The sequence below is a fragment of the Helicoverpa zea genome, chromosome 26 (genome assembly GCF_022581195.2).
Source record: "Helicoverpa zea isolate HzStark_Cry1AcR chromosome 26, ilHelZeax1.1, whole genome shotgun sequence".
NCBI lineage: Eukaryota > Metazoa > Arthropoda > Insecta > Lepidoptera > Noctuidae > Helicoverpa > Helicoverpa zea.
The window spans coordinates 5490301-5518130 of record NC_061477.1 but is presented as its reverse complement, the minus strand read 5'-3'; the positions used below and the strand labels follow the sequence as shown (position 1 = coordinate 5518130).

Below are 27830 nucleotides of genomic sequence, written 5' to 3'. Positions count from 1 at the left end.
TGTATGGATTGCCTGAAAGATGACATGAATAGGAAAGGAAGGAGCATGAATTTGGAACAGGGCTCCTGCCCTGTTCCCGATTTCTCCTGGAAGAAGAAGATGGTATGAAACCAGCCTTTATTCGCTCTGTGTGAAATCTGTAGAGGTAAACTCAAGCTGTTGCTGCAATCAAGGTAAAACCCTGCATGGTATTAAATAAATTTAAATATTCACGGCATCGTTGTTGAGTGAGATCCTCTAAAAATACTATTTTCCTCTTCACCATTAGTAACACACTAATTTTTCAGTAAGTATTAACATTATAATCGATATTATCTCAACACCAAAAACGCTAGTAGGAAACACTGAACTCGCATAATATCAGTTTGTAAATAAGTATTTCATTATATTACTTACAAAAAAAGGAAGCCCACTATATTCGTTCACGCTTACCCAAATCTTAGAAAATATTTGTAAAACCAAGATTCCGGTCTAGTCATAATGATCTAATATCGATGCGGCCCGCAAACTGTTTAGTATAATCTGTGGTCATTAGCGGCTGCCCCGCTCTAGGGTTGCCAGAGAGAAAATAGGATAAAAAGACCTTGATATTAAAAAGAGGTCGTTATGTAAGATATTATAGTATCTACTTATTTTATTTAAGACTAGCTATTTCCCGTGGTTTTTGCTGTAATTGTATTTTATAAAACTGATCCCGCACAGAGAAATAAGGTTAACTTGTGTTCTTACCTAGTTGTTTTAGAGTTCCCAAGTAACACATATATATCTAAATCGATATGGCAATTTTAGCGTGAAAACCCAATAGACAGACGCACATGTAGAGCTACTTTGGCATTTATACTGTCAGTAAAGGTAAGGTTTCAACCAACACTCCTGCCTACCACTTCTGAAAAAAACTGGCGTAAAGATATGTTATGTATAATAAACCTCTAAAATAAACAGTCTCAAAATATCCAAACTCAGCTCACATACACTACCTCCCAATTTAACAGCACAGCGATTCCAAAATAACAAAGTAAAACAAAACAAGTCGTTTATTAAAACCTCCTTTGCTTTGTACACGGAAGGAAAATTAAACGCTGGCAACCCTGTGTTTTGGCGCCAAAACGAATGCCAGTAGCAATTTCCCCCGCTAACTGTGTAATGTGACGGCGAATTGGCCTCGACTTGCGTCTTTTAAGACCATGGAGACAAAATGACTAGCAGAGATGTCATAACGCAGAATCTTCTAAGAAAGTAGCGCGCTAAAATGCTGGTGTTTAGGGAATGAGGAATATTACTAACGCTACTTACACGCCTTCAATGGAACCCACCCATTATTTTTAAAATAAATTCACCCAATCAAGAACAATATTTGAAAGATTTATTTGACAAGAAATCCGGACGTCTCGTTAGTTGTAGTAACTAATCTTGCCTAAACCACGTTGGTTGACCTACAAGGAGGCGCCTGACCTACCTTTCTTATGATATCTTTGCTATCTTTTCTTCATTTGTGTGTAGGGTAATCTCATGCACTAGCTAAAACGCTATAGGAATTAACTACTTTTAGAAGTTCGAACTATCTTAGATTATTTGGTTCGAATAATCTAAGATATATAATATAATAATCTAATCCGCTTATTTGAATTTCTAGTCCAATTTATACTAAATACCCATCTTTAGTATAAATTGGACTAGAAATTCAAATAAGCGGAAGGGTTTTTGAAATTGGATTTTTTGCGGAATTTTAAATACCATAGTTCGTTATTCCAATATGCATTGTTTTTATTCGGAATATTTGACTTTCTTTTAGATAAAAAGCATATATGTTGCTTTATTTATTTTTTACATCAAGCCAACGGCCATAGAAAATATTTAAAATCCAAAAAAAAGACAGTGTAAGTTCTCAACCCTGAATATTTTTAATCAAAAACATTTTATTTGATGGCTGGTTATTTATATTTTATCGTTGATGAGATAAATGTTAAAAAAACAAATGTATTTATTAGATGTTGAACAAAAACAGTCATCCAATTTGTAATACATTTTTTAAAAATAAATGCTTATTTTTTACGATTTCGTATCATAATTCTTTTGGCTAAACAATTTATTCAGCTATTTGCATCTACTTTAAAATATTAAATAATATGAAGAAAATATACACATATGTTTTTTTTGTACCTGTAAAGCATTTACGCGGAACATCTACGTACATCCTTGGAACGCGGGAAAATAGTTAATAGGCAATATTAAAATACTACTGTCATACAAAGCTCGTGACATACATCATACAGCCCTACTAACCACATCATTATTTAGCAAAGCAAACGACACCCAATTCAATAGTTTCACAGTTCATCGATAGTGCAGTGACAATTATCGATACTAGGGATGTGCTAATTGCGAAGCTCGATACAAAAAGAGTAAAGGCTGACTTGTTGATTACTGGAGACTCAATCAAGTCGGTACTATTCGGAAGAGTGAAAACGGTTGAATAAAATCAGACTCTTTGATTTTCCTCGTCATTTTTTGGACCGGAACGAAATTTTCCTAGTGTAGTTTTAGTTGTGCCCAGTGAATTTTCCCTGTGCTATTCTCGAAGTGTCAGTCTATATATGGAATAAAAATAATATCAAGCAATTTTGGACTCAATTGAGAATAGAACCTGAGACCTCGTGCACTACAGTCGCGACATGCGATATATACCTACGAAATATTTCACGTAAAACCGATCAATTGTGAAACGTTACATACTGACATACAAAGTAATTTTCCGATGTATATTACCATACTAGCTGTTGCCCGCGTCTTCATCTGCGTGACAAAATACTACTTATCCCGTAGGTGTATCCATTCACATGACAGTATAATTAGGATTACAACTTTACCATATATTACCAGTACCTCAGGCATTTTTGGTACATACAAAAAGGTAAACCAATCGTCGCTTCAGCCGCACATAAAAAAATACAATCAGAATATTCATAAATAAAATAATTCATATTGTTAAGTAAACGAACAACTTACTTAACCAAATGAACAGTGGGAAATTAATTACTGGAATTTAAATCTCAATTTATTACTCGGTTATTTAAATTTAAACTTTAAGTATGCCGTGGTAAAGCACATTTTGCGGTCACTTTGTCATATTGCCAAAAATATGGGACGCAAAGATAATAATCGATGCAATTTTCATGTCTGCGGTTGATATGAGATGTTAATTATTATTGGAGAGCTATATTTATTTAAGTAAGTACATAATTTATTATCTTTTATATTTTCATTATTGATATGAAAAAGCTTTAAAAAGCGACTTTACAACGACATCGGGAAACAGACTCCATTGTACGGCAGACCGTTAGTTAAAACGTAAAAGCTATCCAGTTTTGTTGACAACCATATCTAAGTAATGTCAAGAATGATCTTTATTTAACAATTACTTACCGGGTAACTGGGTCGAGGAGGTCAGATAGGCCCATTGTAAAACACTGGTACTAAGAAAAAAAGAAAGAAGAAAAAAGAAAATAAATTTTATTGCGCAACAATAAGTAGACGCATACACACACTCAAAATTAGGTACATTATACAAAACTCAGCTAAATCCGGTTAGACTGGAAGCCGACCTCAACATGGTTGGGAAAAGGCTCGTGAGATAATGTTTTGTACCCCTAAGAGGCCAATCATGATGGACTTTTTAGTATTTGTGTAGCTAATAACCTGTATAATTCTATGTTAGTTCGTTTTTATATGAATAAAGCATCTTGTTTCTTAGACTCTATTGAAAATCCTTTGAGCTGCTTAATCCTTCTCTGTGTGAGGGCAGGCCTGTGCTCAGAAGCGATACGATAAAAAGTTGATGGTGATGAAAACACCCACAAACCAAAATAAATTAACAGCATTCTAATAAAATCTATGCTAATTCTAAACCAATTGGTCCGTATCAATATCAGCCACTAATTATCGTGTTTGAACACGGTGCAGCCAATTTTAATGAAACTGTTATATCGCATGATAGATACGGGTTTCATAATTACATTGCAATTAACTTCTAATGCTAATGAGCGGTATTTTAGGCTAATTTATTAGGGGTTGAACTAGAAATTGGTGAAATAGTTTATATGCCTATATACCTATCTTTCTATTAGTTGTTTTCTGCGGTTTCACCCGTCCAGTGGCGTGGAAACTTCCCTCTACCCTGATAAAAATATAACTTACTAGCTGCGCCCGCGGATTTTTTCGCTTTTCAAAGGGGACTACTTCCCTCAAATGTAGGTAATTAACTTGCCTATATACCTAAATACATATTATTCTAATATAATGTATACATAGCCGTTTTTCGCCGGTTTCATTCACATCTCGTGGGAACTACTGCCGGAATAAAATATAGCCTACGTTACTCAGGAAGAGTGTAAGAATTTATCAAATCTGTTTAGTATTGTCGGAGCCTTTAGGATACAAACAAACAGACAATGCCCATGTTTTTTTTTCATGACGAGTAGATATATATCCCTGGTGGTAGAGCTACTTCCCGCATCCGAATAAAAAAGGTGGCCACGATGCATAAAAAATCTTTCAGCCATTAAAGCATGATTGACAAACATCAATCTAAATTCACAGTTTTTGTTGTCATCATAAACTTTTAACCGCATTTCTAAATATAGAAACGAAGATTTCCAAAACAAACGATTCCATATGTTCCATTTAAATTCATTACCAAAGTTATTCTAACTTTAAACACTCTTTAAAAAGTACTTACAAACATAGATTATTTATCCGAAACTCAGTGGAAGTTGCCACCGAATTGTCAATATAAATAATTATTTTGTTGGCAACACCATCATAAGTTTGTGAGCGATTGCGAATGGTGGCAGAATGATTTAAGTTGTAGATTAAACAACGTCTTGGATTCGTTGGCTTTTAGAAGTCGGTTTTATAGGTATAGCAAATGTTAGTACTTGGTGCTCACATTTACAAACGATTACACTTTAAGTTTAGTGTTATTTTTGTTACTGTGGTGAAGAAAAATACGGTAAGAAAACCAGTAGATATCTACCTAAGATAATAACATGACTTTTTGCGCTTTTACTGACTTAAGCGGACTCAGTTTGACCTGTATATTTGTATGAAATCATCATCATCCTCCAAGCCCTTTTCCCAACTATGTTGGGGTCGGCTACCAGTCTAATTGGATGTAGCTTAGTAGTATCAGTGCTTTAAGAGGATTTATTTTTGTTTGTATGAAAGTAAGAATACATATTCACAAAATCATCACACGTTCGGATGAACCGATTTTGATGCAGTTTATAACAAAATGAGTCTGACTAAGAAGGTTGAAGGAGGACTAGGAAGGTTGAGGATCGAAGTCGGTTTTGTTTTTTTTTTTTTTTAATTCATTTGGTTATTTAAGCTATATTGTTGTAATGAAAAATATTTGTCACAACACATAAAACCTTATATATTTTTTTATTATACAACCATCAACTTTTCACAGTTTTTTATCCCAGCAACATAAACACCAATTAAGCGTCACAGCTGACTGATGCATGGCTGGAAGCTGCGCTGTGCCTGACTGGATGCGACATCTGATCGCTTTTATGCTAACAATATCACGTTCAACTTTAACGACTACTATTTTTGAAAATACGTAGCCTTTTTAACATACAGTTTTTGGTTTTTTGATGTTTATTTTATTTTTAACTGTCATTATAACCTTTTAAAATGATACAAATGACAGCTCCTACTTTGAACTCGAGTTCAATACCGTTCGTATCGTTTTCAATACCAATGTAGCTATTTCAGAAAAAAAAAATTACAATATTACCATACTGTAATTTTTTTATGACCTACCTACCGTAAATTGAAAGGAAAAAATTAATGATTTAAAATAATAATGACGTGTAATATTTTTGCACATAAGCTTTTAATATTTCCAAGAAAAATCCTGTATTTTCACAATACATCAAAGTAGACATAATGTTTTGGAAAATTTTCATTAATGTTTCCATGTTTATTTTGGTTGAGGTTTCAAGCCATTCGAAGTTTTCAGAGAATCGCGCCCGAATCCGATGCTTTACAAGCAGTCTTCCAGGAAAGGATTTGATTATTATTTATTTATAGGTAGGTATAGCTTAAACACGTAAACCATAATAATTAACGGGCTCTATAGAAAAAATTGTGATCATACGCCCCAAAATAACCTTGGATAGGTACTTTAAAGCACCTTTTGCTATTAATTTACCAATGTCCCCCGGACACCCGCATTTTAGTGCGCTATTTTCATATGATATTTTGTGTTATTACATTTCTGCTAGTCATTGTACATGGGTGCAACCCACCAATAAATAACTACTCTTATCCGTTGAAATCTACTCCTGGTATTCGTCCCAAAATGTGGCTGTTACTAACTTCACAATAGTCAAAAAGTATGATTACAATAATAGGGTACTTACATAAAGAAACAGGTTTCCGGTACAGACAAACCTGTACGGGTAGGTACCGATCAGTGCAGGTATAATATTTCAAAACAATCGTATTCACTCACTTATAAAGAAACAGGTAAGTTGAAACAGGTAAACAACCTGTTTCTTTATAAGTGAGTTTGTCATCCTCCGAGCCTTTTCCCAAACTATGTTGGGGTCGGCTTCCAGTCTAACCGGATTCAGCTGAGTACCAGTGCTTTACAAGAAGCGACTGCCCATCTGACCTCCTCAACCCAGTTACCCGGGCAACCCGATACCCCTTGGTTAGACTGGTGTCAGACTTACTGGCTTCTGACTACCCGTAACGACTGCCAAGGATGTTCAATGACAGCCGGGACCTACAGTTTAACGTGCCATCCGAGACACAGTCATTGGTGTCTAAGATATACTTAGAAAGTACATACAAACTTAGAAAAGTTGCATTGGTACTTGCCTGACCTGGAATCGAACCCGCGCCCTCATACTCGAGATGTCGGTTCTTTGCCCACTAGGCCACCACGACTCCCTTATTATAAGTGAGTTTGTCTGTACCGGAAACCTGTTTCTTTATGTAAGCACCCCTACACAAGAGCGCCGCGCCAAAACACCTGAACTTCAGATGAACAAAATTATTTGACAACAACTGTCAAATTGTTACAATACCGTTGCCATGGCAACAAGAAGTCGAAAGGTTTCCTATAAAATAATTGACTTAATTAACATCAAGCCTTTTCTATTTATGTTCTTCGAAATAAAACCGTCGTTAATCATAAATGAATGCCTTCTCCGATTAATTAGGCAGCCGGTACTAATTAATTATCTTCCTCAAAGAGGCTGATATTAATGAGGCCTTATTGGGCCAAAGATTTTGTAATTAATTGTTTCTTGATCTTATGTCTATGTATATTTTAGTCTTAGTAAAGAGTTTGACTGTTTTCAGTAAATATTAATTTGGAAATGAAGTGGATGATTGAAAGTTACTAATTTATATTCTTAACCTATTTTGGTTAGATTGATTATACAAACGTCGATTAACCCAATGACTGTGAATGTTACCTGAACTGCTCAAATTCATGCTCACACACGTGTTCATAATTTTCTTGACTTTTTTTAAGAATACTATTTTATTTTTATAAATATTTACACACATACAAACATTTTGAATAAACATAAATAAAAAATAAGGCTAAAGTACTCAAATTAGGTAATAGATAATAAAAGTACTTTTGGGTACTATCATTAGAAGTGCAATTGTCACAATTTGAAAGAGGACCCGAAATAGGGGACTGTCTATGGACAATCTCTTTATTGCACCTATGCCTCTTGAATAATCTTACTAAATCTTACGTTGTCTCATTCATACCTAAACTGCACCCCACAAATTACAGTCCACAAGCAATCTCAGTTTTATAAACTCGTCAAGTTGTTTTAAATTACGTTGATGACTCCGCTACCGTAACAAGATCACCAACTCATTCTCACTTAATAATTACTTCGGGATTTATTTTAGAACTCTTTTGAGCCCTTTTGGGTTCTTTCAGTGAGTGAGCTTAATGTAAGTTCTATTAACTTTTTTTAAAAAGGATTAAATAAGTGATTTAGGGCTAAGAAGCTTAGCACACTGCAGACTAAACTATCGACCAATATTTGGCTCGATAGACGGCAGATAGTTTATTTTATTTTGAAATAAACTATCTGATAATACAACTTAAAACTAATACAGTGCATCAAAAAATTGCTCCTCATCGCTGTCACTGGTTTTTTTTTTCAATTGTAAATATTTTGTGAATAAACAGAATCCAATAAAAAATTAAACAGTTGATATTAAAATTAAATTCTATATATTTTTTTATACTTTATTTTGAAAGAGACTTTCAATCAAACTTTTTAGTCGGTCTGATATTGGTTGTTCAATTGTTTTCGATAATATTTATATGCATGTTGGGTGATTAACACGGTTGAAAGTTTTATAATAATAACATAGCAAGTGTACAATAACAACGAATTATTGTGTTTACTAAGTATAAATTAATTAATATTCTCTTTATTTTTCAGGCTTTGTGAGAGTGGGATGCAGTTAACAGCAATAGTGCCGTCCTTTTTTGTGTTTTTTTTTTTAACTGATTGGTTGACTGCATTATTTAAAAAGTTTTCTTCTATGTTCATTGTAACCCATTCGGAAAATGTCCACAAACATTTCAGTCTATTATTCTTTAAAACAAACACCAACTTTACCTGGAGCTTTAACAAAACTAATATAATGGAACTACCAAGCACTCGTACTAAGCACTTTTATTTAAATTCCCATTCAGTAGGCCGCCTACTGGGAAAACATGAAATATTTACTTTGTCACTAACGAACCTAGTTTCTCAAGAACTTATTTTGTGTTTAACTGGGCTGGTAACACGGTTTTTTTTTGTATAAACGGTGTTTATATGCTCGGTTATGAAACTACTTTCTGCTTGCGATTTTGTCTGTGTGTTCGATAAAAGTATATAGTGAAACGAAAAGAGAGAATTTTCTGATAGGAAAGAAATATATTTGAACTTACGAATAGTAACTTATAAACTAAAGCTTACGTTACTGGCTACAAGATCTTTTACAATCATGGATCCTATGTACTATAGTCGGTGTAGTCTTTTCCTACCTATGGTGGTCTATCTAAATCAACCACCTATCTAATCTTTTCAATCTATTTATCCGAGCAACCCGATAGGTACCCATTGGTAAGAGTGGATGCCAGATTTCCTGACTCTAGCCACCCGTAACGACTACCAAAGATGTTCAAGTAACAATCGCGAATAATGAACTTTTCATGGCATAAGTGGTCATCCATCCAAAATATGAGTGCGGCAAGCATTGCTTAACCTGATAATTAATCGACTATTACAAAGGCTTTCAACCATATTACATTTCACACAAATGAAAGCAATAACAATATCGTAACCCACAGTATTCGTTTCAATCATTTATTTTTTATGTAAAACCTCATTTTTATACGTTGTATCATTCGTCGAAAATATCCATTTTATGTGCTTCGATTCCCGGAAACTTTCGCTTTTTATGTATCATTTTATGACAGCCATTTACATCTTTATTGTTATTTAAGTGAAGTTTTTTGTATTTACGATAATATTGTCTTTTTGTTAACATAGCGTTTCATGGTTTTATAGTTCTAATAAAAGTATTTACAGGTACCAATTTAAGTATTTTTTGTGAGGATTATTAAATCGTTAGACCGTTGAAATTCTAGTGACAAGTTTAATGCAGTTTTATTGGTACTTAAAAATCTCAATAGTTAACTTTACCGCTATGAGTACCTTGTGACATACATAGGTATTTCTTTTGATATGAGGTGATATTCCAATCCACGCGTCTGTCGCATGCAAACGATGGTCGACGGTTATGCATCACTGGTTACAGTATGGAAATCGAATCGTCGCCGTCTTGGTCATCGGCCGCAAGCGACAGACTCGCGGATCCAAATTCCATCTTAACATTTCCGCCCACACAAAAAAAAAAACATAATATTGTACTATTAAACATTCCGGCCAAGTGCGAGTCGGACTTGCGCATGAAGGGTTTCGTTTAATCTTTAAAATGGGCAAAAATATATAAAGTATCTACTATATCCCAGTTTTCAGGATTTGTTGCTATAGCGGCAAGAGAAATACATCATAATCTGTGGAAGTTTCGGTGACAGACGGACACACAGACTCGAAATCTTAGTAATAGGGTCCCGATATACTCTTTGGGTACGGAACCCTAAAAAACAAGACTTTGATGTATTCTTCAAATCTCTTCATCTCATTACAAGAACAAAGCAGTTTATTTTTAATTTCTTGTTCCGTATAAAACAAATGAACCATTCAATTTGTATGTAGGAGGAACCATCAGTTTGATGAAAGACGTTTATATTAGAATTGTAAATTACCACTGACAACTTTTTCCCAGTACTGGGAAATAAATGATAATGCTTTTTCCCATTGTAAACAATGAAATGGGAATTTAGAAAAAAAAGAAACATGTTTTCGTGAATAATTTTCTGTTGTTTTTCTGAAATGTTTGAGGATTTAGGAGCGATTTATGGGCCTTCTAGGCTGGAAAAAATGTTAAGATACAAGTTTAAGCTAGACAGACTTTATCTTTTTTCTTAAGCCTCGGCTTAGTGAATAAAGTCGCTACAAATGTAAGCTTATTAAACTGTTTACTAAATAAAATAACGATTTTATAAAAACATTTTTTTTTTCTGTTTCGATAAATAAAATCAAGTATTTATTTGTAGTTTTCAGTCAATAATGCCCGAGATCATATTAGAAGTTGACTGCAAAGTGACAAATTGTCAGGCACTTATAATTAGAATCGTTTGTATTCATATGCCTAGCCTTTTTTCCAATGTTGGGGTCGGCTTTCAGTCTAACCTGATGCCGCTGAGTACTAGTGTTTTACACGAAGCGATTGCCTATTTCTCAACCCGGTTAGCCAAGCAAGCTAATACCCCCAGGTAAGACTGGTTGTCAGACTTACTGGCTTCTCACTACCCGTAACGACTACCAAAGACGTTCAAATGCCAGCCGAAATCCTTTGTATTAAGATAAACTAAACATACAAAAGACAACACCCTATACCACTAACAAATGGCAGTCATAAAGACAACTAACTGTAGATTCAGATGCAATTTATCAATGCAAACTTGGAAGTTCAAAATCCGTGTTTGCTGATATAAATGTTCCCTATAGTTTTGGTTCAGTGGTCTGTAACACCTAGAATGTCTAGACAGGTTTATAGCTATACTTAGTACTGTCCAGCTTGTAAATTGCTTTGTAAGTCTGTATGAGATATTGGTAAAACGTGTGAATACTTCTTGGTTGGTTTAAAAAGTGTCTGGGAAGCATTTTTTGGTTTTGAAATCAGCATTTTAAAGGAAAAAGAAGTCTCTTAAGAAAGTAGTGTCGAAAAAATTAGGGTGTTCGGAATACGAGGATTGTTACTGTCTCTGCCTTTACACGTCCTTGTTTTAACCCGCCTATTTTTTGTTAAACCAAAAATCGTTCAAAGATGTCTTACGAACGCCTGGTTAGTTTACTCGTAAATGATCGTTTTGTTCACTGTTAATATTCGACCAAGAAGAAGGCGAATGACCTATCTCCCTTTTGGTATCTCCGCTCATTTTTTCTTACTCCATGATTTAGACACATTAGACATTTTATATTAGACATATTAGCAAAAAATATGTCTGTTGTAATCTAAATAATTATTTTTCTAACCGGTTCCGTAGTTTCGGAACCTTTGGGGTACAAACAAACAAAAAAAATGTTTCTCTTTTATAATATTAATATAGATGATAATATAAAGCTATGACCTAATTAAACACTGATCCTACCGATTGGAAAGCGGAGGGATTACGTAGGATATCAACGGACTATGTACAATGTGTATCTCCAACCACAGGACTCGACGGTCGGATGGGCTTAATAGGCGTTTAATCTAATCTTACGTAAGGGAAGGTCTGAACCTTCCTCGATCTGTGGTTTTCGATTTTAAGTGATCTTCGTTATAAGGACCTTTGAGTGTTAGATGTGTTTTTGTTTAAGATTAATTTTAGATACTTATTGGGGAAAAAAATAAATTTTGTTTAAATGTCTTATCTCATGAATGCGCCGGAAAACCATCCTTGTATGTATGCGTAAATGGATATGAACATTCATTGTCTTTGTATGACTCGGCTAATCGGCCACTACAGAGCGTTAAAGAGCTTATGCACACAAAGATAATGTCTTTGTACATTTACACACGCAAGTGTCGCTCACCCGGTTTTGTAAGATCATCATCATCATCCTCCGAGCCTTTTTCCCAATCATGTTGGGGTCGGCTTCCAGTCTACCTTAATGCATATAATGGGTTGTTGCTGTGTTTAAAAAAGCATTTCATAATTTGACTAAAATATGTTCAGCTCCCTTCAATATATGTATAGTATATGTATGTTGTCCACGCGACTGCCGTACGCGGAAACATGCCGAAATTGCTTTTGGGTGGGTTTTTAAAACTTCACAGAGTTCCCAGTAGCAGTCGTTGTTAAATTCCACGTCAGAGGCTGTCAGGTGGATCTGAGAAATCTCTGACCCTAGGTATGAAAAAAGACCCTTCAAAGTAAGATATTTTCCTAAAAATGAGTCTTCATATTTTTATACGTGACGTAAGGTTTTTTCCGTGCCCTAAATATTTCATTCATTTTTCTAAGTCCATGTGGTTGTATGGTAGTCATCTACAGAACCTATTTCAGTTATGAAGTCAATACATTGCCGGCACAGCTGGTCTGACTAAATTACTAAAACTATTAATTTGTTGGAGTGCCTATTATAAATTGTATTTTTTTTTATTACATGAAAAAATAGCTTCAGAACAGGCCAAGATAACTGCTTCAGAATGGTGACAAAAACTATGCTATGTCCTGCTCCGGATCTAAGCTATCGTAAACCATTCTTGAGTTATAAGTAGTAACACGACATTCTTTTATATTATACTAGCTTCCGCTAGCGGCTTCGCCCGCGTGGAGTGTTGATAAAAAGTAGCCTATGTGTCAATCCAGGTTATCACCTATCTATGTTCCGAATTTTAATCAAATCGGTCCAGCCGTTTTTGCGTGATTGAATAACAAACATACATCCATACATTCTCACAAACTTTCACATTTATAATATAAGTAAGATACAGGTTTAATTACTTAATAGTGATAGTGACGTGCCGTGTAGCGACGGCTTAAGAATACGTATGTCGCTACCCCTTCTTCCAGTGGGTGTCGTAGAAGTCGACTAATGGAGTAAAGAATGCACCGAACACCAGTGTGAGAGAAGGAAAACTCGGAAAAAAACCCTCTATCAACCCGTCTGGCCAGCGTGATAGCAGTAGGCTAAATACCTTCATGAGCAGCACAAAAAAGCCACGGCCCCTAGTTCCCGGCAGTCCCGCTATTCCCGGTCACGGTGGCGACCGTGGTTACGGTGGGACAGGGGGTGCGAAGAATCTCCGGGTTACGGGAGGCCACCAAACTAAACTGACTCTTGCGACGTACAACGGCCGCACGCTACGGCTTGACTCGCATCTGGCGCAACTCGAAGTGGAACTTGGGAAGATTAGGTGGCACATATTAGGGTTATGTGAAGTTCGAAGAGAGGGGGAGGACACCATAACCCTCGAATCAGGTCACCTAATGTACTTCCGAGAGGGAGACCAACAATCCCAAGGTGGCGTTGGGTTTCTGGTTAATAAGTCCCTAGCTGATAACGTTGTGGAGGTGTCTAGTGTGTCGAACAGGGTAGCGTACCTTATCATAAAGCTCACCGATAGGTATAGCCTCAAGGTAGTGCAAGTGTACGCACCGACCTCGACACATTCAGACGATGAAGTGGAGGATATGTTTGATGATATATCAAGGGCCCTCCACTTCACTACAAAGACCCATTACACCGTTGTCATGGGGGACTTTAACGCTAAAGTGGGAGTACAGATTTGCGGCGAATCGGCAGTAGGATCCCATGGATTTGGAAGCAGGAATCATAGGGGGCAAATGCTCGTCAACTTCCTCGAACGCGAGGGGCTCTTTTTGATGAACTCCTTTTTCAAAAAGCGGCCCCAAAGGAAGTGGACGTGGCAAAGCCCCGACACTATGACTAAAAATGAGATTGACTTCATCATGACGAACAAGAAGCACATATTCAGAGACGTCTCCGTGATCAATAGGTTTAATACCGGGAGCGATCACCGACTTGTCCGAGGCTCTCTGAATATCAACTTCAAGGCCGAACGTTTCCGTCTGATGAAGGCCAGGCTCCGACCAACACTGCTCCAAACCATGACAGGATCTGAAACGTTCCAGTCACATTTGGAGAACCGATTTGCCGCCGTGGAAACCACAACAGACGTTAACCAGAACCACGAATATGTGGTTCGGATCCTCAGGGAGGAAGGTTCGAGATTCTGTAACATGCAGCGTAAGGGCAAGAAATCAAAGCTTTCGGAAGAGACATTAGGACTTATGAAGAAACGACGTGAAAACCCGCCTGTCACTTCGTCAGCTAAGCGAGCTCTAAACCAAGAGATCAACAAGCACGTACGACGCGACCTCCGGTGCTCCAATACTCTTGCCATTGAAAGAGCAATTGAGCTGAATCGGGGGTCAAAGGTGTTCGTACAATCTCTTGGAAGAAGCCACTTGACGAAGCTGACCACAGCAAGCGGAGAAGTCGTTTCTTCGGTGCCGGCAGTCCTTTCGGAAGTGGAAAATTTCTATGGCCGGTTATACGCATCGCATGCATCCCGACCTGATCCCGGAAATGAGGATTCTAGAGCCACATTAACACGCCATTTCACCGAAGACCTGCCAGAAGTCAGCAGTGGCGAAATCGAGATCGCTCTGAGACAGCTCAAAAATGGAAAAGCCCCTGGCGAGGATGGCATTACAACAGAGCTACTAAAAGCAGGAGGAAAGCCCGTACTGGGGGAGCTCCAGAAGCTTTTTAATGCCGTCCTGTTTGAAGGGAGAACTCCAGAGGCGTGGAGTAGGAGTGTTGTCGTCCTGTTCTTCAAAAAGGGAGACAAAACCCAGTTGAAGAACTATCGACCCATTTCCCTCCTAAGCCACGTCTATAAGCTGTTCTCAAGAGTGATCACGAACCGACTTGCGCGAAGACTCGACGAATTCCAACCACCGGAGCAGGCTGGGTTTCGGAGCGGATACGGCACCATAGACCACATCCACACAGTGCGGCAGATTATACAGAAGACCGAAGAGTATAATCAGCCCCTGTGTCTAGCATTTGTGGACTATGAGAAGGCCTTTGACTCGGTTGAAATCTGGTCTGTTCTGGAGTCCCTGCAGCGTTGTCAAGTAGATTGGCGATACATCCAAGTGATGAGATGTCTCTACGAAGCCGCTACAATGTCCGTCCAAGTACAGAATCAGCAAACAAGACCCATACCGTTGCATCGAGGAGTGAGACAAGGGGATGTTATTTCCCCGAAACTGTTCACTAATGCAATGGAGGATATGTTCAAGACGCTGAACTGGAAAGGACGCGGCATCAACATCAATGGCGAACACATCTCTCACTTGCGATTTGCCGACGATATCGTCATCATGGCGGAAACGCTGCAGGACCTACAACAGATGCTGAACGACCTGGCTGAATCTTCTCTACGCATCGGCCTACGGATGAACTTGGACAAAACCAAGGTCATGTTCAATGAACATGTTCTACCGGAACCGATAGCGATACACGGCGCCGTTCTCGAAGTTGTTCGGAAATATGTTTACCTCGGGCAGACATTGCAGTTAGGTAGAAACAACTTTGAGGACGAGGTGAATAGGAGAATTCAGTTGGGTTGGGCTGCATTTGGGAAGCTACGTCGAGTCCTAACATCGTCGATCCCACAGTGCCTAAAGACAAAAGTCTTCAATCAGTGCGTCCTACCTGTCATGACTTACGGAGCCGAAACGTGGACACTGTCGGTGCGGCTGGTTCACAAGTTTAAAGTCGCTCAGCGGGCTATGGAAAGGGCTATGCTCGGCATTTCTCTGAGGGATCGCATCAGAAATGAGGTGATCCGTCAGAGAACCAAGGTCATCGACATAGCCCACCGAATCAGCAAGCTGAAGTGGCAGTGGGCTGGCCATATTAGCCGAAGAACCGATAACCGTTGGGGTAAACGAGTTCTGGAGTGGAGACCACGCCTCGGCAAACGTAGTGTAGGACGTCCTCAGGCACGGTGGAGTGATGACTTGCGCAAGGCGGCTGGCAGGAGCTGGATGCGAGAAGCCGAAAATCGATCTCAGTGGCGTGCACTTGGAGAGGCCTATGTCCAGCAGTGGACTGCGATAGGCTGATGATGATGATGATACTTAATAGTTCCTATTTCATAATGTTTTCAATAATTGTTGAAAGTATTTTGTCATAATCACCATATTTGTGTCTGTAAATGACAATAAATAGAGTAAATATTTCCTATTGAAAACACGCGGAACAACGTACTAAAAGATAAATTACACAGTTTAACCCATTAACTAAATATTAACAGAACAAAATGAGAGCACGTACACCAGGCATCAGAAGTTTGTCTAACTAGTTCAAAACGTCAGTTGCAGTGAAGTTTAAAACTTTTGGGGGCCGCTGTTCAAACTAGAAAATATTAGACGTGAGAACTTTAATTTATATTGTTTCATAAAACTTCTATCTGCCTATATTGTAAGCAAACTACTTAAAACGTATATTGTGACTGAATACTTACAGTTTTTTAATTCCTTTAAGTTAATCTGTATTCATTATTCATCTAATCTTAACAATTCAAATAATAAGAGGGAAATATTAAAACGTGTTTTAATCGATTGAATTCATTACTGATTTACATCCATATTTTCCAAGATATTTTCAGAACTACAGAAAGGTTATTTTCTTTTCTTGTGAAAATTATTAAGATATCTGAGAAATATTAAATGCTTTGTAACCTTAAACATTGTGTTACGGCTAACGCCTTAGGGTGCGTCCACATCTGGCGAATGTGCCGCGAATGTGCAGCACGCGAGCCGATTGCGAGCTGCCTGCGAGCTGCGCGCGTGCAGTCACTGCAATAGTTTGGTGCGCCTCTTTAGCGCAACTCATGCAAGCCTCGTATAGAGCGCGCGAGCGGCGCGCACTCAGTTCCTCGCCCTTACAGTTCCGTTTACTAGCTCAATACTATCGAAGATGTCAAACGTCGCGCATCGCTTGCGCGCTGATCGCGTACGGCGCTTAGGTCGCGCGCGAACTGCGCGCGGGCGGCGCAGAAGCGGCGCACGAACAAAAATGCACGCGCGCAGCTCGCGGGCATGTCGCAAACGGCTCGCGAGCTGCACATTCGCGGCACATTCGCCAGATGTGGACGCACCCTTAAGTGCGTCTGTATCTAGTTTTAGCCGGCTAAAGCTAGGTATAGTCGGTGACATACCGCTAAACATAGGTGGTATATAAGGAAGTACATAAGAAGATATAAGACTCCGGTTAAGCAGTACACGGCCTCCTAGGCTGAACTGCGAGATGCAATACCGAAAAAAAAAGGTATGTGGGGAGTATTAAGGTATTAATTACATAAGGGAGTATATAGGGAGGTACATAAGGAAGTACATGAAGTATGTAAATAAGTTAGGCCGCATATCGCCGGCTATATCTAACTTTAATTAGATGTACCAACACTTCAGTCTTAACATATGCTTATTAACCGTTCTATAAGCCAAAAATAATGCAAATAGAACGAACAGTTATTTCTTGTTTCAGATTAACTTTGTCACAACAAATATGGCATCCCTGCCAATATGGCGGGCTATTTGCCAAATGGCGGCAATTTGGCACAAATGCGTGTTTTATAACTGTTGTATACGTTGCTTTAGATAAAACTGTTTATAATATACGTACTTGATAGTAAACGCAGCTGCACCTGATTTTTTAAATGGTGGGAATAGGTACTTACTTGTAAATGGCTTGCTGGATATTGTTACGATCTGTAAAGAGAGAAAATAACATTAATTTAAGTTTCCACAAAGATAATTATTTTGGAACATGAGTATTATTTAAATAGCCATTTTCCCGCGGTTTCACCCGCGTTACTTGGAAACTATTAGGCCTCTGCCTCGAATTTTGCGGGCAGCGGGGCGGCGGCGGTGGCGGCGCGGGAGCGGCAGGATCTTACGCGTATAATCAAATGGAACGGCCCTCGAATACAGCGGCGCGGGAGCGGCGCGGCGGCGGGCAACGAGCGGTGCGCTCCAGTCAAGCGGTGACCGCCCGCGTTGGGCGTCTGCATTGTAGGCATAATGTTATACATTTTTTTTGTGAAGTATCAAAATGTCTTCGGACGTGCAAGAGCTAATTATTTCGGCCATCTTTGAGAGGACACCCATATGGAACAGCAAACACAACAGAACACAACACTACACTGCTATAGCGCCGCGCGATCTGCCCTCTAGTTTCGAGAACAGGTATGCGTTGCCCGCCCCGCTCCCGCGCCGCCGCCGCTGCCGCCCCGCTGTCCGCAAAATTCGAGGCAGAGGCCTTACCTTTGCCGGGATAAAATATGTTACTCGGGCAGAGTGTAGCTTTTCAACTCGGTTCAATCGTTTCGGAACAGAGAGTACAAACAAACAAAAAAAATCCTCTTTAGGTATTATATTAATATTTATTAGATACTGTTATAAAATACAAGGTGTTGATTTGCATTTGTGTCATACGTCAGGAGGACCTAAAATACGTAAATAATCGATTGGAATTACAGTAGACGGGAAATAGCTAATATGCACTGCTTTTTTTGTCATTGTAATGTCGTAGTATTTCAGAAGTAATCTAATTTTATGAATGAAATTTATGGATAATCGTTGCGTTTGCGTTTGTGTGTGAGGGCGCAGCACGGTTTTAAGGCCAGTAACACACGCGCCAAGTTTAATTACGGCTAGATGACAGTGACGGAATTCCGAAAAAAAAAAAAAAAAAAAAAATTACGTACCAATTTTTTTGTTGATTTGGGTCGAGAATCATGAGCATAATTACGTCCTTGAATATGGCACGGATGCAAATCAACAGCTTGTATATGTAATAATTATTTATTAATGAAAAACCTTTACAATCAAACAAAAAGGAGAACAATAATATATTCTGAAAACGATTTAAATACACACAGTTTATCCACTAAAGGGTTGAACTTTAGCAGTGCCAAACTTTTCAGACTGCATTTTACTAAACATATTATCTAAGATCATTGTCCTTTAGTAAGGTCAATTCATTCATCGACCATGTAAAAACAAGAAAAGTGTGAGTTGCACTCGCATATCAAGGGTTCCGTAACATTGTTAGGAGAAAAAAATCACGCTGCTGTATGGGAGCCAATCTAAAATATTCATTTTGTTATAGTTGGCTTTTAGTTTTTTATCGATACAGAAAAGAATTCTCAGAGTCAACATACAAAATATTGTTAACACTTCCTTTTTTGAAAAGAGTTTATATGGAGTTTCTTGCCGGTTCTTCTCCATGACACTCACTCTTTGGAACATTGCATCTAATATAGCTATTGGCATTTCATAAGCATCTCTAATAGATCTTTATGAAATTAAAACCTTTGACTCATTTTGATCTGTGAAAATTTCAACTGTCTAGCTTTCATGGTAGCTGAAATACAGCCAAGTTACAAACAGACAGCAAAGTCTTAGTAACACAGTCGCTTTTACCCTTCAGGTACGGAACCCTGAAAAGTATCCAACCTTTTTTTCACAATCACAATCTCATAGAGTGTTCCATTTGCAAATATATTGGATGCGGCGACCACATCTAGTTGAAAAGTGACATTTATATGACGTTTCTATCCTATATGTCAAGTCCAATTTGTAGAATTGTAAGTGAGGAAGGGTTGCATGAGATAGTGTAACTTTAGATAATATTGAAATGTGTGATGTTGTTCTACACTGACAATAGATTTAAATTCATTTTGAAAAGGACGTGGTTCTCAATGGGAAACTTCATTTGATCGGATCATACTTTTACGTCATTTGGCTGGATTGTAGAAATAAAATGTGTAATGAATATTCAGAATATTTGAATTACTAAGTCGGTTTTCAGCAGCCGGAGGTTATTCATCTCCTTTTCTGGGTAGTTTAAAAACATAGACTACTTGTAGACTAAAATATAGTAGTTCCGTGAAGGAACAGGTGAAATTACGTGGTACAGTAAGTCATCTTCTTCCTGCTTAGGCCAGAAGGTTCAGTATACTCCGTCAGGCGTCATAAATGTCATTCACTCCCTACATATTCACGCAACTTTTACAATACATAATTTACTACATTTTCAGTTAAGCTGTACAGAAAACAATAATCTCATTAAAACCCAGCAGCAATTAATTAATCACGACACCAACATCTAAATACCTACTATAGTTCGGCCATTCAGAGAATGCGTTCCTGACACGTCGCGATTGAACTGACGACGTAACTTTGCAATGGCGTTGCAGTTACGATAAAAATATTTTTGCTGGTTGTTTACCGTTTTAACAATTGAGGAGCATTAAAACAACATTATTATATCAATAATCAATGAATGTAGTTACGTCGTCAGTTCAATCGCGACGTGTCAGGAACGCATTCTCTGAATGGCCGAACTATAATCTACATAATACATCCTACCTGTGACATAGGAATCTATTCATAAGGACGTCTGCCTTACATTATATGCAAGGATGCATGATATGCACACAAGGTGAATCAGTGAGACGTATGTAATGATCATAATTATCCGAAGTACCTGTGTAGTGAATGCCTATAGTATTTTTTTAGAATTTCTGCGTTATGTAGAGAAATATATTAGGCACCTATTCTTCAATGTGCTTGTGTTAAATTGAGGAGCATGGAATTAACCTGTTTTTTGTACTGTACCAGCTGTTTCACACTTTTCGGCTCGGTTTTACCGAGTGGTATTGCTCGGCTCGTAAGGGCGGTGTTGCGTGTATACGGGGACAGCAAATAAATGACAACTGGCGGTGCGATGCAACCTTTTGTGGTTGAAAAACTCTCTATATTTTTAATTGCTAAATAAACAGTCACATATATTTTATAAAACGTTTTTTGTCTATCATGGTAGTAAAAGAAAAAGAAAAATATTTAATCGAACAATTTTTTTTAGATTGCAAAATTGAAATATTAAGTTTCCAATAATAAAAGTGAAAAAAGACTGAAAAAGTTCTTTAGTGATATATTTCTTTGTGAAATGACTAATGATCGCGATTACCGAGAAAAGAAGATCATGAAGAACATTGTTATTTTATAGACTAGAATTCTAAGAAAAACTAATAACTTGTAAGCTTATTGTAATATTCACAGAAAAACTCTAGGCAACATTGAATTTAGATTCTGGAATCAATGAGAAAAAAAAACTTATTAAAAATAATCTATAATAGGGAATGCAATTCAGACCAACTGCTTAGGCGAATCATTTTAAAGTGCTAAAAAATCTGATGAGTTATTTTGCATAGCATGAACGTACTATTAAAATAAGTAAATTACATCAGACATAATAAGAATGTTTTATTTTTTATGGCAACCAAAACCTTTTTCTTATAACATCATAACCAGACCACCCACGCAAATTCTATTTTCGAATTCACAAAAACCCCCAAGTCTTTTTTCGTCAAGTACCTACTCAAAAAACAGCCAACATCACTTGAACGTAATGGCGTTCTATATTCAAAACTGAACCCCGAACAACCCAGAACTTTCCATTCACCCTAATTCCTCCCATTCTTTCGAACAATATCAATATTAGCAAAACAGCCATATTTCACCTTCGTACACACGCGCCATCAATTCATCTTATTTCCTAAAGCAAAAGTTTGCGCGCGAAACTTTTGACAGACCGCGTCAAAAACTTGCCTGATATCTGAATCGTAATCGGAATGGAGAATCGGTTGAATCGAGAATCGATTTGGTACCGTCAGGTGGCTGTGACATTTGGGGGATCAAAGATCAAGGAGTAAGGAAATATAGTGGAGATGTCTTAAGATCTGATCTGATCTACCTTAGATCAGACGACTTATTGTGTGTCAATGTAACGTATGGTAGGCGTGATCAGTTACTAGAACTAACAATACTTTCGGGTTCCTTTTCAAATCAAAGCCAAATCTGTCAAAGATTGGTCTTCCATCATAAAAAAATTTGCCCAACTTTCTTCACCATCTCATCAGCATTTTCAGCATCTTTGACAGATTGGTTTTTAGACCAATCTTTGACAGACTGGCTTTGATTGATTGGTAATTTTATTTTGAAAATAATGGTCGGGTTCTGTAAAAGGCGTACAAGGGTGGAGCTAGTAACGTTCCTCGTCTCCCGAACACCCGCATTTTGGCGCGCTACTTTCTTAGGAGATTTCCCCGTTATGGCATCTCCGCTAGTGATTTTGTTCTCCATGGGTAAGATAAAGTTGGGCTAAGTTTTTGTATGACGGAAGGGGGCGTAACAAGTTAAGCAGCTTAGCTACAGTTGTTTTCTTTGGGTAGATGATTCGTTCAATTTGTTAGGCGTCAAATTTTGAGCATTTAATATATTTGTTATCATTTTCATTGTTGTTTTTGAATGGTAACAGCCGGTGTAAGTTATTTTGGCTATTAATTTCAGTAAGTATAATCCCACCAAAAACATTAAATGTAAAAAAAGCCAATCCTCTACGCAATTCCTCCACCGTAAAAAGTTTTGAGATCGCATAGAAGCCAAGTCCTGTTCAACTTTATTTGTAATAATAAATCAATATTTTGTGACTCTATCAATAGTTTCGTTCACTTTACAATAATATTGACTTGGCCATGAGCACAATAAACTACAAATATAATACAGCATATCTTGGAGAGGTGAAAGTCAAACATGAAGTTTAATATCACAGAATTAAATACTTTTAATTTATTCAATTGTTACTAAATGACCGACAGTCAGTAATCATCCAACATCAATGAACTGCACATGTACTATGGCGCATGTTTAGTCCATGGTGATCTCAAATTCCAATCAGTCCATAATCAGTCCAATCGTAAAATCATGTCCATATAGAATTTATCAATCCAATGGTATTTACACATTATTACGAGGAGCGACTTTTAACTTGTGCTCATGGCCAAGACAATATTATTGTAATGTGAACAAAACTACTGATATAGTCACAAAATATTGATTTATTATTACAAATAAAGTTGAACAGGACTTGGCTTCTATGCGATCTCAAAACTTTTTACGGTGGAGGAATTGCGTAGAGGATTGGCTTTTTTTACATTTAATGTTTTTGGTGGGATCTAATTTATTTTTTGTAGGTATCTTTCTTCTCTAAGTATGTAACAAATTAAATTAACTTACATGCAACTAACTAAATATATAACAAACTAAATATGTACACCTCTAAAGTAGCACGTAAACAACATTTTTTTTAAATAAAGTAAAAAATTTCGAAATTGACGAATTTTTGAATCGAATATCTTTAAGAATAAAAGAGATTTATTTCAGAGGTAGATGGCGCAATCACATGACATTATTAGTTTTTTTTAAGTACTACTTATACTAAGCTATGTAACGAAACCATAGCGCGATTTAGACCAGGACAACGCCATCTATCGAGCGAGCATGGAGTATTTATCGCACTGCATTAATATGAAAGATTTTATCATTATTCATTTCATTTTAACCTAGCTTTTTTATTCATATGTATGTATATTTAATACATAATAACAATATACCACACTACGTAACAATAAAACAAATAGTAACATTTTGTACATAAATAAATAACAAAGTTATCAATGCAGTCAAAATTCATACACAATGTTCTTGAAAAACCGCAAATATAAATTTGTTTCCTATTTTTTTATTAAGTTTTAAGGTTTTTATAATTTTCCCTTTATATGTAGCTAATAACCTATCTTGGTGCCAAATTTGAAGGTTCTAAGTTTGCTAGAAGTACCTTAGACTTTTGATGATCGGTCAGTGAGTCAGTGACAAAATGGTGTAACTTTGATCGCTCATAACTCGTAAACTATTTATTCAAATGTCTTGTAATTTTGAGACTGAGCTTGTTCTAATACTTACTCTTGGTCATCGAAAACCTAAACTCCTAGCTTTGTTCACATGGAAGATACAGGGGGCTGAAATAGCCGCGAAACGCTCCGAGAAAAGATGGTACGGCCGTGCCCGCTTTGCTCGAGTCTTGGCTGGGGCACTGCCGTGCCCTCAGATTTTAATCTATACTGGCGATCTTGCGATCCATGTCCTATTTATTTTTGTATTTTTTTCTGTTTCCAATAGCGTAGCATTGTAGTCTATAATGCCTACCTATACTGAAAAAAAGAGCTGTCAAATTCAACAGTTTTAATGTTTGACTTGCCGTTTTTCAGATATGTATTTCAATTTTCAAATAAAGAAATTAAGCGTAGCTTTTCTGTAGATGAAACTTTTTTTATACGTATTTCACCAAATAAATCGAAAAATGCCTTGGCAGTATGCTATATACTATATAAATATAAGAAGTGTTTTCAAAACCATGGAGTCATAGAACTCACAATGTCACCATACCAATACCATAGGTTGACTGGAAAGAATGCCTGTGGCATTAAGTCCGTCCTTGTACATAATGTACATGTCTTGTGTTGCATAAAGTGTAAATAAAAATATACTGAGACAATACACGACATTTCTTTGCAATGAAGGTCATTTCGGAATACTTCTGACAATTTATCCGGAATTCGAACTCAAAATTCAAGCTATCTATTTCCAAAGGTAATTGGCATACCTTTAATGATTGTTGCAGTTCAAAGGAGTTTCCTATCTTTGTTCATAAAGTACGTCTAAAGGGTGAAAGTTTATTTGTTCAAATTGCAGAAGTTAGCGATTCTGTAAGTATTTCAATCGTTTGGACAAACGATGTTTTGTTTGTTGCCGATGTTTCTTTGCTGCCGATGCTGATGTTTTTTATAGAGTTTTTGAAAGAACTGCTTTTGTGCGAAGAGCTGTTTTGAAGTAGTTGGTGGATATTTTAGAAAGTGGGAATGTTAAATTGTAAATAACAAATTATATGTTGTAGGTTTCCAAGCAAAGCGGCGCGAAGGACCTACACCAGCAAATAGATTTGACGTTCTTTCAAGTTTTACATAGTATCTATTTATATTTGATGTTTCAGATACGTGCCCAATTTTAAAGTAACATGAAGATGAAAAACAAAAAAAGAGCATTTCTGATGCCCACCCTTAACAACTATTTTAGGTTTTGGCAAAGAAGAGGCAGCTTTCAAAATGTCACTCTTTTTTACCGATTTCTTAAATAGGAGAAAGTTCTCAATTCGACTTGTTTTTTTTAAGATACGAATTGGTAAACAATAATTCCATAACCGGCATGCGCATCTAAGGCGCCAAGAGGGGACGGAGCGTCTGAGCGGGGCGAGGATTACAATACGCGCGCTAGCTTATAACTAAAACTCGTAAGCGACAAAATGGTTTTGTAATTTTATTATTTAGAAATGATAATTTGATAAAAATTCCTTCCACAATTTTAAAGAGTATGTATGTAGTTGAGCTACTAGAAAACCGACTTCCAAAAACACTAAAAAACAAAAAAAAAAACAAACTAATTTTAGGTGCATCGGCCTAGAAGTCGGTGTCTAATGGATGTTACTAAGTTAATTTTGCCACCGACTTCTAGGCCGATGCACCTAAAATTAGTTTGTTTTTTTTTTTGTTTTTTAGTGTTTTTGGAAGTCGGTTTAATTTTTTTGTAAAAAGTTTTTTATTTACAGCTTTTCAGTGATACGAATAGTTGTCACTATCCATATAAGAGGAAAATTCTCATCAATACAAAGAATATAAGCCCAAATACGAGGTATTTTACATATTCAGTTGTCGAGTTCCCTCGACCTTCTCTCGTCTCCTTCATCAGGTCAGCTCCAAACCTTCACTGCTGAATAGTGCTTTCAGGCATACACCTGAGTGTCAAGTTTTTACCCTATATATCCCTACAACTTTCGAAGGTTGCCCTCGATTTCTCAGGGTTTCCATCATCAGATCCTGACCTGATGACTATGGGACCAATTGGCAGCTATTCCGCTTCGAACAAAAAAAGAATCACGTAAATCGGTCTATAAACCTCGGAGTAATCGATGTACATACATAGAAAAAAAAAAAAAACATACCGGCCGAATTGAGAACCTCCTCCTTTTTGGGAAGTCGGTTAAAAAGTTAAGACGCTTAAATCGGTCCCGTTTGCCCATAAAATGTGAATCTCTTTTTAAAAAGAGGTATGTTTGATATATTTTTCTCTGTTATAAAAGTTACCTAATCATGTTTTGAATTCTAACAAAATAAGGTTTATATCATGAACTTTCAGGTAACCAAGTTGTATTTTGATCCGTTTTGTATTTACTGAGAAAAATTGAGATCCTTGGCGCCAAAATTTCCAATTCGTCCTCTTAAGTTACCAACAAAATGCGGATAACAATTACCGATACATTAACCAGGCATTTACCTCAAGCTTTAACTACAACATAGAGATAAACGTCTTTCAGTAGAATGCTCAAATAACGTTTAGCAAAGGCCTAAATCGACCCGAGTGCACTATGTTACATGCTACTGTCTGTGCATTGTAGTTGCCGCTTTGTACCACATCCTTTGTAATGTCAAGTGAACATCGCTTTATATCTTTTGAGATCCTTCGGACTGAGATGTTTTCATGCACTGATAAATACATTAAATTATTATTTCTACTAATAAAAAGCTGGATTTTTTTTTTTAATTATTTGAGCGCGGTTATCTCAGAAAGCACTGGCACGATTTGAAATTAAAAAATAGTGTTAGATAGCCCATTTATCGAGGGAAGCTATAATGTACTTTCTATACGGGTGAGCGAAATAGTTTTTGACCGACTTCCCAAAAAGGAGGTTATACTTTCGATTTTTTCTTTTGAGTTATCAACCAGTGCTATTGTTGGGAGAGATATTTTCATGCACTAAAAACTAGATTAATCTGTACCTACTAATATTATTGACCTGAAGAGTATGTTTGCCCTCTAATCTATGAAAATTTGACGTAGTAACTTTTAATTAATCTGTGCTTCTGGTCTGATTTGCACTTTGTATTAGTGTTAGACAGTTATAATTTATATGGAGATTATGGAAAAATTCAATCTCAATTCGCAAAAAAGCGGATAGATCGGTTATCATAAATCCACAGTAAGTGACTATAGGCTACTTCTTATCTAAATGTGTGAAGTAGTTGCCAAGTGACGCGTGTAAAATTAAATTAAATAAAGTACCAGAATCAAAACGTAAAACATACAAACACCTATGATTATGAAACGTCCAATTTGTTATACGGAACACTAAGGACAATGGGCACTTTGTATGGGATTTGGTACCCGCTCCAACAGCAAAGTATTATATATCATTAGAAAGGTATTTACGTGAAGAATAATAAAAACTATGGAGCTTGCCTCAATTAGCTGTCCGATCCAAGAACGATAAAAATTGAATCGACATAGAAACAAATATGTCATCCATATATGCAAATTCATTAAGAGGCATTTATGTCGTCAGTGTAATAATTTTAAACTCAGTTAACAGACATCTTACATTGATTGATGCACTCTATTATAATCTAAAGGTTGTAATAGTCTATGGAGTCATACTACGGAAACACAATCGTCATCTGATTTGACAAAAGTTCAAAACATTTCTATTCATCTTTTTTTAAGAAGAAATTCACCATTATCTCAGCACCTCTTGAGGAGCAAGATTGAGTCGTAATATGGACTATGTAAACATCGTCTCCTGACTTTTTAACCTCAATTGATTGTAAATACTGAAAGA

At 36.9% G+C, this 27830-nt stretch overlaps 1 protein-coding gene across 1 annotated transcript in view; it reads right to left on the bottom strand.

Annotated features, from left to right (window-relative positions):
* The window catches only part of LOC124642900 (sex peptide receptor), a 299614-nt gene that overhangs the window by 81334 nt on the left and 190450 nt on the right, over positions 1–27830 (bottom strand). Inside the window, exon 4 of the mRNA XM_047181648.1 lies at positions 17938–17968. The gene's annotated coding sequence lies outside the window, so the exon portion shown is untranslated. The remainder of the gene's footprint in view (positions 1–17937; positions 17969–27830) is intronic.